The sequence below is a fragment of the Maylandia zebra genome, linkage group LG11 (assembly GCF_041146795.1).
Source record: "Maylandia zebra isolate NMK-2024a linkage group LG11, Mzebra_GT3a, whole genome shotgun sequence".
Taxonomy (NCBI): Eukaryota; Metazoa; Chordata; class Actinopteri; order Cichliformes; family Cichlidae; genus Maylandia; species Maylandia zebra.
In genome coordinates, this window is record NC_135177.1 from 19730884 (window position 1) to 19746233 (window position 15350).

Below are 15350 nucleotides of genomic sequence, written 5' to 3' on the forward strand. Positions count from 1 at the left end.
ATGACCTGGACATGCAGTGATGTTCCAGCTTCATCAGAGCTCCCATCATGTAGCGTCCTTGTCTGATGTAAATATAACCAGCTAAACATGTTCACAGCTGTATGCTGTGCTTTGTGGCTAAGTACTGCCTCACAGTCCTGTTTTGAGTGACTCGAATTCTTGTTGGCGTGATGTGACAGATTTCAAAATATGATAGTAGTTGAATTAATTCGGTACTGAAATTGGCAGTCTGTTCACATTTTTTAGTCAAGTGAACTTTTTAGATTTGGTGTGCAATATCAAGCAAGAAATATATTAAGGTGTCTATTAGCAACATCATATGAGGAAAAAAACTTTATTTGGGCACTAAATTAGGTCAAAAGACGATGGCTGAATTTTCAAAAACCTGTAGGTGAGATCTGATCTCTCCGCAACTTTAGCAGTACTGACTGCAACTGACGTCTTTCAGAGGATGACTGCAGAGTAACCACAAAGCACGAGCTTGTCAGAGAAGAAAACTCAGCGCTGCTTTGTGTTGGCTCCTCATTCTTTTGTCACTTCAGGGATGCCACAGTTTGAGTCATCCTCTGGTGCTGTGACAGTTTATATGCTACAAAATCAGGGAGGGACTCATCTGTGCTGTCCTGATGTAGTTCGTGCATGAAGTAAATCTCTCAAAATGTGGTAACTCCTCTCAGTCAGACACTTCTTTTTCTGTTCATAAATGGAAGGTAAAGGAAGACGATGCCATGTCTAAATATATCGTCACTCCAATGTCTAAGAGGTGGCTTGTGGCAGTGCAGATGTTCATTTAGCTTTTTAGAATTAGAATTAGAATTAGAATTCAACTTTATTGTCATTGCACATGCACAGGTACAGGGCAACGAAATGTGATTTCTCTTTATTAAACCTGTTTTTCGTCCCCATGAGAGTCATAACTACTGTTATCTTTAATTGGGGAAGCAACAGCTGCATCACCTGACAAGCAAGTTGCTACATGATACATCATAAAGAGCTCTCTGGGCCCGGAAATCCAGCCAATCTATGTTTTTCCCCTCTCTTATCAGCAAGTGTTGAACCAAGCTGCAGCTATTCTGCATTCTAATAGGCTGGTGCTGAGTTATGAGGCTGTCTGGCTCCCTTACACTGAGAGTACAACAAAGGAAAGGACCTCTGTCACCCTCAGAGCTGACAAGAGAAAGAGACAGTGAGGGAGTTACGGGGATGTTGGAGCGTAGGTGGTGCACCGAGGTTATAGCTGATTAACAGGATGCGGTGTAGTAGTTTTGAGAGTGTGACACAGAGCCTGTGACGTGTCAGGCAGTTTTAGGCATGAATGAGAAAGGTGGCTGTGTTTCTAGCATGAAAATAGCTCTACAAAGCTTTCCTCTTAGGGTGATGAGCAGTGACAGCTTCACACTTCTGCTTCATACTCCTGAAAATGTAATACTGCAGATAGTGGAGAGGCACTTTAAGCTCAGCACCGTGATCCCTTTTTTTGGAGCAGCTCCCTGTGGCCTTGGCAACCTTTCACCACAACTCCTTAAAGCAGATCAGGAGCAGGCGTGACTGTATGCGCGCCTCTTTCAGGAAAGGGTGTGCCTCACACACAGGGAGACGTGGGCTGGCAAACATTGCCATGTTGGAGGGTCAAGAGCTGTGAGAATGAATAATATCATTATATTGGGATGAACTAGTGTTCTTTCTGTGTCAGTCCACAATGCTGATGGCTTGTTGGGTGCTCCCATGATAACCTGGGATACTGAGAATAATCAAGTAATATATGAATAAATAAAACAAATATAAAGTTCTGTAGAGCCCTTGATCTGCAGACAATTTAAGAAGAAGGACTGCTTTCACCCTTTTCACATTTACACTGATTAAGTTTCTTGGGAAGAGATAGATCACATAAGTAAGGTGATTAATTACTGAACCTAAACGTCACAGTCTTTCCTCTTACTGATAAACTGAGGAATTGAGCGTGTTCTTGACAATCATTCATCTAATGATTGACCGAGTTAACCAAGTTGACCGAGTATTTATAATACTTTATTTATCAATTTTAAAGTTTTAACATCCAACGACATGAATGCTTTAAAAACATCAACATCAGCTCTTCTCTGACAGCATGGTGGGAGTTTCTAAAATTGACGGCGTCTTCATTAATCCCATGCAAACGTACACCTATCTGGAACAACCCTGACATATTACAAAACAATAATATGATAAACTTTTCAGATTGGAGTGATAAAGGAATCAAATATTTAGAACATATACTAGAAGGAACAGAATTTATTTCATTTGACGGACTAGTTACACAATATGGGATCAACAAGAAAAGATTTTTAGAATATCAACAAATTAAATCCATAGTAAAAAAGAAATTTAAACCGGGTCAAGTTGAACTACAAACACCACCAAGTGTGGTTCAATTTCTTACTCTTAAACCCCCCAAATTACTATCCAAAATATACAGAATGCTTTCTAAAACAGATGAATCAATATCACTTCCTATTGCAAAATGGGAAGCGGATTTATCAGTTAACTTAGACCTAAACTTCTGGTCTCAGATTTGCTTAAAAACCTTTCATCTAATTAGAAATCCCAGTCTTCAATTAATTCAATACAAAATATTACATAGAGTGCACTATACAGGTCATCGGATGTTCAAGATGGGCTTTACGTCTACCAACAACTGCTCACACTGCCAAACCAATTCACCGGACAATTATATCCACGCTCTTTGGTTCTGTCCACCAGTTCAGAAGTTTTGGCGCGAGATATGTGAAGACTTATCGAAGTGTCTGAAATGTAACATTCCAACTTCCCCCTTAGTGTGTTTGTTGGGCAGCTTAGATAATGTCACTTCAGAAAAGAATATAGCCCATATGGTTTTCACTGCCCTATGCATAGCCAAGAAAACAGTCCTCATGAACTGGAAAAATAAAAATAATCTTAATTCTAACCAATATAGAAATTATCTATTAGATTACATTAGTCTTGATACAGCCTCTGCCACCACATCAGATCAATTGCTCTGGGCTCCTTTGATCAGCTCCATCACCTAGTGGGGGTGGGGGGTCATAGTTTGGTCCCGCCTTCACTGTTGTGATTGGTGTGGGGGTAGGGACAGGCTTAGGGCGTCGGGGGGTTCCCCGGAGGCATCTTCCTTGGGGGGCTCAACCCGGGGTAGCGGTCATGTCCGGTTAGGGGCTCTGTTGGCTCTCAGGTGACTGTTTCCTCGCAGCTGCGTGCAGCGGGGCTAGGGAAGGGTCTGTGCTGACGGACGTGGGTTACTGACCTGGTAGCCTGGCTGCCCCTGGGTGGGTCCGGGATGGGCGTGAGGTTCTGGGGGCGCTCCGTCTCTGGGCTGGGACCCGGACCGGGACTCGGGGGCTTGGGTCCTGGTTGGTGTGTTGCCGGGGTTGTGGGCGGGTGGGTGCATGGGGGCCCAGCCCTGGAGCAGGGTGCCGCCGGTGCGTCGAGCCACCTGGGGGGCTCTTCAACTGGTGGGGGAGATTGTCACATCTTGCAGGAGCTTTCCTCTCCTCAGGAGCTGCCTCTGCAGGAGGGGGAGATACAGGAGAGGTGGAGGAAGATCTCAGCCTGGGTGTTTATTGTCTTATGTAGTCTGGAAGATGAGTGGATGGTGGGGTGGGTGCAGTTTTCTCTGTGGTGGGGTTGGGTGGACTGTCCCGGGCTCTGTGGGGCCGGGCGGCGCTGCTGCACTGGGCCCGGTCTGGATGGGCCTGGGCCCCCTTTCCCTGGCGGGTCGCGGAGTATGGGGGTGCCTACTGGGGTCAGCGGGGGAGCTGGCCCCAGGGAGGGGTCACTTGCCCCTCCCTTCCTTCCCTCCCCATCTCCAGCTGCCTCCCTCTTCCCGCTCCACCACAACCACCCACACATGCAGGGCCTTGGAGTAGGGGTATGTCACCAGGGTGCAGAGGAGACTACCCCCCCGCCCCCCCCTCTGTCCCCTTCTGGCTGCCTCTGCCTCAATTTTATCCCACAACTTAGACATTCACATTACTCACAATCTCATTACACATACATATAGGATCTTGGGGGTGGGCACGATACACGGAGTCCAAAGTACCATCAGGGTGTACACCCCACCCCTGGCATCGTTGCCCACCTCTCAATTTTAAATACACGTAGACATTGAGGGCTAGCAGGAGGGACCATGCGCTTACCTGCTGCTCTCTGGCAGGTAGCTCCAAGCCCTCCTGGGTTTTAAATGCACCTTAGAACACACATGCATCAACACTACAATGAGCGGGTGGAGGGAGGTTTGGAGTCTTCTCTCACCCCCGTTCTCTGCGACCTGCTGGAGCAGGGGGGCTAGGACTAGGAGGAGGAGTTGGCCGTCCGACTGCGGTCTGGAGTGTGGAGCCTTCCTGCTGCTGCGGAGTCGGGGCGGTCTGCCTCCCCCCACCGCAGGGAAAAGGGAAACACCACCTGGGTCTGGGTGCAGTTCCCCCCTCCAGGGGCGGGGGCACCTAGACCCGGTTTGTAGAGTACGCTTGGGGAGTGTGATCGTGTGTACAACGTCTCTTTATGTCTGTCTCCACGTTGGTTGAGTGTGGAGTAAGTGCATATGAGACCATGAGGGTGGGAATGGATGTTTGTATCTGTGTGTGCCTGTATGTCTGTGTCTATATGTCAGGTTGGGTGTCAGGCGCCACCTCTCTGGGGACATCTCAGGCCCTCCAAGGTTTGGAGGCCTATCTCCCCCTACCACCACTTCCCCTGCCAGTGGCGGACCCCCTCAGACATCGGTGCGTTGGTGGTTCTTTGTGTCCGGGGATGGGCGTCCAGGTACACACCGGCTCACTCCTTGGCGGCCGCTTATCGGGGCCTGGAGCCTGGGGCTCGCTCGGGCCACTTCGGAGGTGGGGTGCCCCCGGCCTCTCGGCCTGGGGCTCGGTCACTCAGGCGCAGCTGGCTGCCGGCGGAGCTCACGGGCGCGTCACTGCAACTCCCCCTGGCTTCTGCTCCGCGGCTGCTGAGTGAGCCCTCATCTGGGACTCTCCTCAGCTCTTTCCGGGACAGTGGCGCAGCTGCCCCTCTGTTGGTCTTCCTTGGTCTCTTGTGTTCTGGGGGCCTCTGGATGTCTGGAGTTTTGATCTCCTCCACACCTGCTTCACGCCCTGGAGGACGGGGCTGTGGCCCCCCCACACCCTCTAGCAGATTATTACATGAAGGAACCTTTTAAAAAAACAAAAAACAAGCGCGTCCATGCTCACAGGTGTACACACGGGTGATCACACCCACAAACTACACCCTTTTTGGCTCCTACCTCAAAGCACACTGTGTTCTGTTGATCTTATGTGCTGCACAATAATGTTTAACATTTAGTATTTACTGTCATATTCCCATATATCATTGTGATGTTGTTTATTCTATTACTCTTGTTCTCTTCTGCTTGCTTTCTTTTTTCTTTCTCAGCAGGTGATCCAGGTGATTGATATATGCATTTTTTTTTCTCTGCCCGTTCTGTTGGTTTTTGTCTTTTGCCCTTCTCCCCCGTCCCTCTTCTCAGCTGTTTCTCTTTCCCTCTTTCTTTCTCCCCTTCTTTCCCCCAGTCAAGTCTGTCCCGTATTCAGTAAGTGAAAATAAAATAAACAATAAAAGGTGAATCAAATGGACCATTACGGCAAGGCTGGGATGGTCAGTTTGGTAAAGTAAATCCGTTGGGCATCTTTCTTTGCCTTTAGACAACAATTCTGATGGCAAAAGAGCCAAACGGGACAGGCCAAAAAAAAAAAAAAAAAATTTTTTTAAAGTTTTATTGATTTTAATTTTCTTTTCTTTTTTTTTCCAAAAGAGACCTGGCCAAATGAGCAGCAGAGCTGGGGACCCAAGTGAGTTTGAGGTCATTTGAATGAGGGCTGGTCTCATTTTGGGGTTCTATTCTGCATTGCTAAGCAACAGAGTAGCCCTGTTGCTAGGCATCATCATCTTCATCATGCTACAGTTCAGATAGTGATGACCTATCAGTGATCCGATGCTGGCTCAAGCATAGATCTATGCTCAAACTCCCATCTTTTAAAAAGCTGCATTGCTGTGTCCCTTATTATGAATAGTCGTGTTTCCTCATACGTCTCCAGCCATTAGCACTATTCCTGTGCAGCACATTTTTAAACTAAGTGTTTAAAAAGTCATAATAATGTACACTTAAAATACTGTTGGCTCCAGTTTACCCTTGTTGTCTCTTCACTGACTCTCACTTAAGATCATAATATCAATTAGTTTAACTTCCTATCCCTTCAAAACCTTGCTGGTATCTAAGTTTTCATCTTAGATTTCAACCAAAGACAGAACAGTGCAGAAATTGTTATTATCATTTTTAGACATAATTAAGTCATGATATCTTAGCTTTAGACTTAAACATGCTAGCTAGCTTAAATCTGTTCAGCATTTGAAATCCTCTTCTTCATTAATGCCTTAATGCTGTTTGACCGTAGCATCTGGGCAAACACTGCACTGCTCACTTTGTTTGCTCTGAAAGAATCTGTACCATTTTCAACTAAAGACATATTTAGACCTGAAATCGCTAATTACATCAGACCTAACAAGCAGACTGCCTGCTCTTTTGCTGTGACATCTGTGGCCACTGATGTTACAGAGTAAGATGTAAAAGTAATTAAGAAAATTCAAGAAATTTAAATTACTTTGGCAAAGCAGCAGTAACTAAGAAGATCAAAGTAGTGAGATTAGAATTAGAATTTTTGAAGAAGATTTTAGAATTAGGACAGGGAATAAGAAGGTCAAAGCCGCAAAAGAAGGAATCTCTGTATGTGTCTATTCCCTTTCACATCAGTTACGTCAACTTTTGCTCACACTAACACATCTAAAGATAGAAAGTCTACGCAAAGTGACATGCAAGGATTTAATGGTGATTTAATGGTGCCCAGTGGTGCAACCTTAATGCCTGCACCATTGGGCGATACACCAGTAACGTGTATAAGAGAAACTTTAAAATTTCATATTCTGTTTTCTGTGCAATTGTTCATGCTCTCACTAAATAATTCTTCCAACTTGAACAGGAAACTGAGATAGGAGCTGTCACTTCTGCTCTTCTGTTCTGATTGCATTCCATTGAAGAACCCAGCCTGCACCTCTAAGCAGTTTTCAACATCACGATCTCTGAAATAGTCTTTCAGATTTGAATTATTTGCTTTTTCTCTTCTGCAGTTCCTTATGAAAGCACAGCTTTATGATGTGTTATCATTTCATGAATATTGCAGACTCAAATGTGTGAGAAACCACAGATTGGAGAATAAAGAGAGTTCTCTACCTCATGAAGTGAGATTCATTCAGTGAAGTAAACAAGGGTACTAGTGGGCTGATCTCTCTGAAAAATAAGCATCAACGGTTAAAGGAATGCTTGAATATTCACGTTGAATATTAATGCCTTGAATTTTAAGTTAATAGCAGAAATTTTAGCAAGTGTGATTATTCCGTTCAGTGGTAGACTGTGATGACAATCAAGAACAGTTTCCAGTTGTTAATCAGAACCAAATTCTTTTGGTTCATTTGATTCTTTTGAATCCTGCCTTCCAGCTTATGACTTTGTTTCATCAATGATATGTTTTGCACTTGTCACCAAACTCAAAGAAGTGAAGCGTCTGTTCATGAGTCACATGCTAGCCTTCTTTACTCTTTTATATAGTGTTGAGACTGTGCATTGCTTCTGTTAACCAGTGATGGCCTCTTTTGTTCCAAAGAGAAAATTATTCATGAATCTATAAAGGAATCTATACAGAACAGGACCTATAAGAAAAATCAATAATGGCATTGGTATCTGTGAAATAATGTCAATATTCCTATCAATATAACTGATCTGTATAATTATTACTATTTATATGCTTTATAACTATGACACTAAAGCCAGCAACAGGTTATTTTCTCAGCAGAAAGACTAAAATAGGGGTCAGCATCCTGTTAATTTAAAATTTTATACTAAATCTGTATATTGATTTTATAGGCTTTTTTCTTTTTAAATCTGCGATACATTACATCATTCAAATCAAAGAAAAATGTAGATGTAAAAGTACTTTTGCTTCATTTATGTCAGTTTCTCATTTCCTCTCATTGTTCATTTGTGTTTCAATAAAAAATAAAGCCTAAGTGGCATCATCCCAGTGGGGCAGTGTGCAGCTGTAATATGATTACTGTTATTAAGGTGGTAAGTTTCAGATGCAACAAATGAGTGTGCCTCCTTTGTCAGCTATCAGATAAAGGTCTATCTTTCTAAGGAAAATACATAAAAGGGAATAATAGAAATACATTTTGATGTATGCCTGTAGTTATATCGTCAGAGGGACAAAATTAGAAGAAAGATAAATAAGTGTCTAGTTATTGCCAGATTTTGTATTGTTTTCAGAGTGCTTTTAACTGAGAGGGATAAGCTCCCGGAAAAAAAGCTGGTGAGACTGCAAGGATAAAGTAGCTACTGCAACATCATGTTGGGTGTGTTGTGTTTGCAGAGGCAGTTTATAACCTTTAGGCTGGTTGTTTGAGAGCCAAAAAAGACAAGAGAGAAGAGTGATGTTTACCCTTGAACCAGTTCTAAATCAACATTGACTTTCTTCTAATAAGTTCATTTTTTGTGATCCAGCCACTCTCACAAGAAAAGGATCAGTTTAGATTCAGCCCATGATGAATGAGAGGTCATTGGTTTTATTGAATAAAATTAAAGACTTGTCTTCTGCTGTCCAATTCTGGTAAGTCCATGTGAATTATAGCCTCGGTTTCCTGTTCTTAGAGTGAACAAGTCACACCTACTGTGGTCTTTGGAAGTGACATCATCAGTGACATCATCAAGGCACTTTCTCTTAGAGAACTGCTGCTGACTGATATTTTTTCAGACCGTTCTCTGTAACACCTAGAGATAGTTATGTGGAAAAATCTCAGTGAATCAGCAGGTTGTGAATTACTCAGACCAGCCACAATGACGTCACATTCAAAGGCAATTAAACTGCCATTTTCTTCCTCTTTCTGACGCTCAGTTTGAAACTCAGAGGGTCATCTTGATCATGTCTGCAAGCCTAAATGCAGTGAGATGCTGTCGTATGATTGGCTTGTTAGATATTTACGTTAATAACCTGGGGTTGTGATTCCCACTTCAGCAATTTTAAGCACGCTCTTCCTGCTTGTTGTATGTTCACCAGTATGATAATGATGAAGCAGTAATCTCAGTTAACGTGGTTTTATTAACCAGCACAGCAGCAGAGAACTTACATGCTTGGATTCAATAACGGAATGGCGCCTATACCACTCAAAACATACACACACCTACACGGAGGTACGGCAAGCGGATTAGGACAAAATACCAAACTAACAGCAGGTTATCTACATCCCCCTTCTTTAGTACATCCCCAACCGGACATAAAGTTTAATGCATACTGAATAATAATAATCACAGCATAAAAGGTGACATACGCTGACCCTTAGGAACATTTAAATTTGCAACCAGATGGAAGAAATAAACATGACAAGAATATCATTTTGCTGTATAAAGTTAAATATGATTACTACTGAAAATCACCTCAAACAGAATTTAACTTGAAGCATTGACATCAGTTACTGATGGCTCAAACATCAAACCTGAAAATGTTCTGTGTTTTAACTAGTACCCAATTAATCCTTATATCTTGGATTTGGTTTGCACACACGACCAAAGCGTGTCCTGTAAACACCATCACTCTTGGAAGGTCTTGGAGAATGCAAAACATCAGAAGAGCTCTCAACATGAGTGCTGTCTTTAAACTGTTCTACATCATTGTTTTCACCCACAACCTGCAGTCCATCATAATGATGATGATCAGTGTCTTTCTGAACAGTAACAGGCTCAGACACAGGCAATATGTGTCTGCGATTTCTCCTGTAAGTGTTTCCATCTGACTGTACCAGGTAGGATCTAGGTTCTTTACAAAGTTCCTTTACCACACCTGTGCGGTCATAACCCTGTGGGGTCTGTAACCTCACTACTTGTCCTTCGTTGAGAGGTGGAAGTGGTCGGCTGGATCTGTCATAACAGACCTTCTGAGTCAGTCTCTTGTTGAGTAGTTGGGCTTTCACTCTCTCAGATTCAAGGTGTTGTGGTTCGAGCAGTTTCGTTGTGATTGGGAGCGTAGTTCGAGTCTGTCTGGATAGAAGTCGTTCTGCAGAGGAACCCAGGTTCACATCACGTGGAACATTCCTGAGGTTCAGCAGGTTGAGAAATACATCAGTGCCATCTCTGTGTGATTTCTCCATCAGCTGTTTAGCACTGCGCACTGCTCTCTCAGCAAGCCCATTGGATTGAGGATACTCTGGACTGCTGGTGACATGTTGAAAGTCCCACTGTGAAGCGAAGTCTTTGAAACGCTGGCTTGTAAACTGCCTGCCATTGTCTGAGATCAGAGTGTGTGGAGCACCATGAACTGAGAAGTGTCTTTTCAGCTTTTTGATGACTGTCGCTGATGTCAAATCCTTTAGCAGGTCAATCTCAAACCAGCCTGAGTATGAGTCGACTACTACTAAATAGTGCTGACAGTGCCACTCAAAGATATCTGTAGCCACAGTTGACCAAGGAAGCTCTGGAACTTCATGCAGATGAAGGGGCTCTTTTTGTTGATGAGGTTTAGTGCTGTTACACACCGAGCAGGAAGTAACTGTTTGTTCAATATCTCTTGACATGAACGGCCAGAAGACGATCCCCCGTGCTCTCCGCTTGGTAGCTTCTACGCCGGGATGTCCTCTGTGCATGATGGTGATGTAGTCTCCTTGCAGTGATTTTGGGATCACAGCTTTGGAACCTTTAAGAATGATGCCATCATCCACAATCAGCTCATCCCTGAAAGGAAAATATGGATGAACTGCTGTGGGAAGGTTGTGGAGTCGTTGTGGCCAACCATGTTTGATGAACGAGCTGAGCGCTTGCAGTGTCTCATCCTTAGCTGTGTGTCCTTTAAGTTCCTCCAGGCGTGAAGAAGAGATGCAGCTCACCGTCATGACATCAAAGTTGTCCTCTTCTTCAGGCTGCTGGAAAGTGGAGCTGTTGGGAGCACGAGACAGTGTGTCAGCCAGATACATGTGTTTTCCACATTTATATGTGAGGGTGATGTTGTATTTTTGGAGCCTTAACAACATCCTCTGTAATCTGGCTGGTGCAGCGTGAATAGGTTTCTTTAGTATGGTGACCAGTGGCTGATGGTCTGTTTCTACGACCACAGGCTTGCCATATATGTAGTCATGAAACTTTGTACATGCGAAAACAACAGCCAGCAGCTCCTTTTCTATCTGAGCATATCTGGTTTCAGTGTCTGTCAGAGTACGTGAAGCATATGCCACAGGTCGCCCTTCCTGTAAGCAAGCTGCACCAAGACCATACTGTGATGCATCGCACGTTAGTGTCACAGGTTTGCTGACATCATAATATGACAGAACAGGTGGATTAGACATGTGCTCTTTAAGTGCTTTGAACGCAGTCTGATGCTGTGTGTCCCACATCCACTCGCTGTCCTTGTGTGTGAGCTGTCGCAGAGGAGCTGACAGATGGCTGAAGTTTGGAATGAATTTTCCAAGATAATTGACCATCCCCAGGAACCTCTGCAGGGCTTGGACATCTGTTGGAACTGGCATCTCTCTGATTGCGGCTGTTTTGGAAGGGTCTGCTTTAAGCCCCTCGCTTGTGAAAATGTGTCCGACATAACTGACCTGATTCAGCCGGAATTTGCACTTTAATGGGTTTAGTCGCAGGTTTACTTCTCTGGCACGATCAAGGACTTTTCTCAGGTTGTCGTCATGTTCTTTCATGGTTCTTCCGCCGATGAGTATATCATCAACAATGATGGCACATGGATACCCAGCGAATATCTGCTCCATGGCTCTCTGAAACACCTCGCTGGCAGCGTTAAGACCAAAAGGCATTCTGAGGAACCTGAAACGACCAAAACAAGTGCTGAAGGTGGTTAGCATGGATGATTTTTGATCCAATGACACCTGCCAAAAAGAGTTCTTAGCATCCAAAACAGAGAACACAGTAGCGTTTGACATTATTGCAGCCACTTCTTCTACTGTGCGCATGGGATGGTGTGGTCTTTTCAGAGCAGTGTTTAAATCTCGAGGATTTATGCATATCCTGATTTCATCTTTGCCCTTCTTGTTGGTGGCTACCATGGAAGACACCCAGTCCGTCGGCTCTGAGACGGGAGTAATGACGCCTAATTTCTCCATCCTGACCAGCTCTGCCTTGACCCTGTCTTTCATGGCCAAAGGGATGCGATGTGCTAGGCGAACAACTGGTTTCACATCTGGGTTCAGTGTCATGCGATAGGTGACTGGCAACCTCCCAAGCTCATCAGAAAATAAGTTGCTGTATTCTGTGATAAGCTGTTGTGACAGGTCATCTGCAGACATGCTCAATTGGTGGACGTCATTGCTGAATGATACAAGTCCCATTTCTCTGCATGCACATAGTCCAAGTATTGGCTGAACATCTTCATTAATAACAAAGAATGATAGCACATGTGGCTGCCCATGCAGAAAACACTGCAGCTTAATTACACCTGAGGTTGGAATCTTGCTGCCTCCAAATGCTACTAGGTTAACGGACTTGGGGTGTGCTTTCATTTGTTTATCTGCTCTTATAATGTTAACCGTTTTCTTGGGAAGCACATTACATTTAGCACCTGTGTCCACCTTCATTTCAACAGGAATCCCATTAATCTGCACGGTGACAAAAACTTCCTCTTTGTGTTCCACATCCACATCAGTCGCATGGATTGCATATTGCAGATTTACACCATCAACGTAGAATGTGTCGTCTCCGCTGTCATCAGCTTGGTCTGGTTCCACATGATGAACTGACTTTCTGTGTCTTGCTACGTTTTGGGTAGGCCGAACAGCTCTGCACCGTTTCTTAAAGTGATTCCACTTTTTGCATGCATGACACTGCTGCCCAAAAGCTGGACATTTGCTCTTTTTTGCAGCATGAGCACCCCCACAGTTAGTACAGTTAGTGACATGCTGTGTTTCAGACCTGTCTCCTTGTATTTTCTTTTTATCTCCTCTGTGCTTTCTCGTAAATGTGGGCTGGAGCACATCAACATTTGATGCAGATTGTTGAGGAAAAGCAAGTGTTTTATTATGCTCTTCAGTCATTTCATGAATCTGGCAGACAGATATGGCTTTTGCTAGCGTTAAATCACTATCACGCAGTAGCACTTTCCTTAAATTGTCATTGTTGATACCACAAACTAGTCTGTCTCTTATTAGTTCTTCACTCAGATCACCAAATCTGCAGCTTTTTGCTTTAATCCGTAAATCACTTACATAGGATTCAACAGTCTCGCCAGTCCTCTGATTCCGCGTGTTGAACTTGTGTCTTTCCATCGTGACATTGGTTTGAGGGCTGCACGTTTCTCTGAATTTCCTTTTGAGGCACTCAGGATCCTCCTTCGATTCTGCAGGAATGAGGACTCGTCCTCCCTCGCCGGGCTCTCTCACTTCTGGCGCGTAAACAAAAGACCGCTCCCGTTCTATAGCTTCGGGACCTGCTAAGTTGAGCAATATGTAGGCTTGTGTGCGCGCTGGCTTGTCAGAGTGTGCCGCCGCTATAAAAATGTCATACTCTTGCTCAAAAATGCGCCAATTTTCAGCAACATTACCATCGAAAACAAGCGGGTCGGGCCTCCTGAATCCTTCCGCCATGTTGTTCCGTCGCTTCTGACACCATGTTGTATGTTCACCAGTATGATAATGATGAAGCAGTAATCTCAGTTAACGTGGTTTTATTAACCAGCACAGCAGCAGAGAACTTACATGCTTGGATTCAATAACGGAATGGCGCCTATACCACTCAAAACATACACACACCTACACGGAGGTACGGCAAGCGGATTAGGACAAAATACCAAACTAACAGCAGGTTATCTACACTGCTGGTATTTACTGAACTCCAGCAGCGTCTCGCCTCTTGTGAAATGAATCTCACTCTAAAGTTCACTTCTGAGATGAGGGAGTCTTTCCCCACCCTGTTACATCTGAATTACTGTGATGGATCAGCAGCTAATATGAGCTTAAGTGCTATCATTTTTGCAAGCACGACTCTATTTCCTAACAAAGCTGCTCTGTGGGGGTTTACCCATGAGTCTTTTATTCTGGTGAGTCACATCCTAATGATGCCTAAAAGCCTGCTATGCATGTCATCCTCATTGGCAGACTGGATTTAGTGAAAGGACAGAGGAACATCTGCAACTTGAACTGCAGATGAGTTACAATAAAGGGCTTTCAGCTTCTGTCAATGTGGTTAGTGCAGCTTAGAGGGACATTAAACCATGTATAACTTAATTTGAAACCTACTGCTGACCAAAGATTTGTTGACAATTCTCTGGTACGCCTTAAATTTAAAAAAAAAAGAGAGAGAGAATGGGCTTCATAACAGTGCACAAGGGCTTTGAAAGGCTTACGTCTCAACAGCTTGGGAGGTGTGCTTTATCAAGCACTTGCTGACATTTATGATTATTTTGTGTTATTAATCACACGATTAATTGTGATATGAATGTGCTTGCCTTTGAGCATCTTTGTGTGTTATGCAGCTGATACGAGTCCAAACTTTTCCAAGCTTTTATTAATTACTTTTAGCTCATCGTGTGTGTTCGCTGCGTTACAAAAATCAAGTAGACGATAAAACATTTTTCATATTTTTTGGCATTTCGTAGCCTAAGCAGTTACTCAGATTCATAAATGATGAAAAGAAATTGCTGGCTGCAGGCTAAACTATGCCATCCCCCTATGTATTTTTCTTTCCTTTCTGTTCTGCACTCTATGTCACCATCCTATAATGGGCAAAAACACCCCCATATCACAGTAAGAGAAGACTAGGGATGGGTACCGGTATCCGGTTCTGACATAAAGTAACCAGACCGAAAAGCAGCGCACATTTCGGTGCTTTATTTCGGTGCTTTTTTTTTCTTTCTGAGATGTCATGCACTTTGGATTCTAGCCAATCACTTTACCTTTGCAAGCGTAGTAGGCGGGCCCAGGTATGTACGTTCTTTTAGAGCAGATCTACAGATTAAAAATGCCCAAGGCCAAGCGGTCAAAAGTCTGGCTGTACTTCACAGCAAAAGATGCAAACTCAGCAGCCTGCAACAAGTGCTTTAAGATGATACTGTGCAAAGGAGGTAACACCTCGAATCTGATGAAACACCTGGCGATGCATAGCGGTTTTTTTTAAAGCAGAGAAATGCACCGTATTTGATAGCTTGCTGCGAGATCTCACACCCAGCACATCTACTGCGGGGTGGTGCCTGTTATCGGACCCGGAGTTAGCAACATCCCCCAAGAACCCAAAGAGTAGAGTCCTGGCCCCTAGCCCT

General features: G+C 44.0%; 1 protein-coding gene across 3 annotated transcripts in view; it reads left to right on the top strand.

The window, feature by feature from the left end:
* The window catches only part of osbpl3b (oxysterol binding protein-like 3b), a 45393-nt gene that overhangs the window by 4522 nt on the left and 25521 nt on the right, over positions 1-15350 (top strand). The window contains exon 2 of one of the 3 annotated variants that reach the window (XM_012915993.3): positions 5807-5843. The exons of the other annotated variants lie outside the window; for them this stretch is intronic. The gene's annotated coding sequence lies outside the window, so the exon portion shown is untranslated. The remainder of the gene's footprint in view (positions 1-5806; positions 5844-15350) is intronic. 3 annotated transcript variants of the gene reach the window in all.